Consider the following 1,653-nt stretch of genomic DNA (forward strand, 5'->3'; position numbering starts at 1 on the left):
AATGCTGAACAGAAGCAAAATTAGCAAAATATAAGTATATTTGTATTATAAATATAATAAAACAACAACTTAAGGCAATATTTGAAGAACTAAGGGGCCTGCCATACATGGACGTTTATTTTGCTCATTTGAATTCTGACAAGAAAAATATATATAAAAAAAAACCGTCTATACAAATTGGAGCGCCCATACCACATAGCTAATAGTGAAGAAGTTAGATTTGAATGTAGTACAGTACCCCTGGCCGTTGGCGGTGGTTGGGGGATAGTCGGGGCATGGACTTGCTGGGGCGGGGGTGGCTGGTGGGGTCGGTGCGGTCCAGACCGGGGCTTGGCCGTCTGCTCCTCTCCACCCCAGGACAAATGGGTTTACCTCCTGGGTTCGGGTGTGGGCCGCCCTCTGCAAGGGGACGGGGGCATACCCTGGACCTGGGGGGTATAGAGTGTGTATCGGGAGTGTGAATGGAGTGTGGTGTCTATATTGTATGTCTTTGAATGAGTGGGTGCAAGGATGAGGGTGGGATTGTGTGATTGTTTGTGTATGCATGGGTATGTGTCAGGCTGGGACGTGGACTTCCCCCTCCCCTGGTTCGTTTGTAGCCCCCATCGCATACCGCCCTCTGGTGGGGGTGCCTTGCCCACCGGCGGATGGCTCTTGGGGTCTGGGTGCTCGGGTGTGCGCTGGCTCGGCCTGGTGGCTGCCTGTCGGGGCTTGGGTCCTCTGGCCCTGTCGGCTCTCGGCTTGGGGTGTAGGGGGCGCCCTGGGGGCCGGGCCCTCTGTGCCTATGCCCGTGCTTGCCCTAACGCAGCGGGGGCCGGCGGGGGCCTGCGTGCTCGTCGCTGCGGGCCGCTGTGGGGCTGCTGCGTGTGGTCGCTGGTGGGGTTCTCCTGGGTCTCCCCTATGGTTTGACCTGGGGGTGGGTGTGCGGCTCTCCTCGCGTAGGTGTACCTGGGGGCCCGGTGCTTGGGGTTCCTCCTGGGGTCGTTGGCCCTCCTGGGGTCCTTGGCTCTGGCCTCCCCTTATGTCTGCCTCGTGCCTTGGGGGTCGGCTCTGAGACTCCCCCACAGTCACTATTATACATTCTGTTGGAGAAATCCTGTAAATTTATGTTTGCTCACAACCGCACGCAGACCGGTGTTCAGATCCGACGGGTTCGGAAAGATCACCAGGTATAGATAGGTGGATGTTTGTTTATCTGTCTGAATGTATAGATGTAAGCTTTTGCTAAGATTTGTAACCTTAATTCTTTGCAGATGTGCAGACAGATGTTGGATAGATTGTATTGTTTTCTTGACGTATATCTCACATATCATCAATTCTTTCTTTCACTTTTTTCCATTACATTGTAACTTTTCTTTCCTTCTCTTTTCCTTTCTTTCTTCTTCTTTTGTGTCTACCTATTAAAAAAGCCATTGATGATGAAGAAGCTAAGATACTAATATTCAGATATTCAGTACTGCTTTCTACTGAAGTGGCAAAAAAAATGTAGTACAGTGGATGGTTAGGGTGTCTCCACTTAGTAGGAACAATTGTGAAATTACACTGCAAAAACTGTCCATGTAACCAAGATTTAAAATCTTATATCAGCCAAAAAGTCTTTTTGATCTTGTTTTCAGACTGATTTACTAAACAAGAACTGATTGTGTAAGAATA

Source organism: Austrofundulus limnaeus, unplaced genomic scaffold, assembly GCF_001266775.1.
Source record: "Austrofundulus limnaeus strain Quisiro unplaced genomic scaffold, Austrofundulus_limnaeus-1.0 Scaffold1598, whole genome shotgun sequence".
In the NCBI taxonomy this organism is placed as follows: Eukaryota; Metazoa; Chordata; class Actinopteri; order Cyprinodontiformes; family Rivulidae; genus Austrofundulus; species Austrofundulus limnaeus.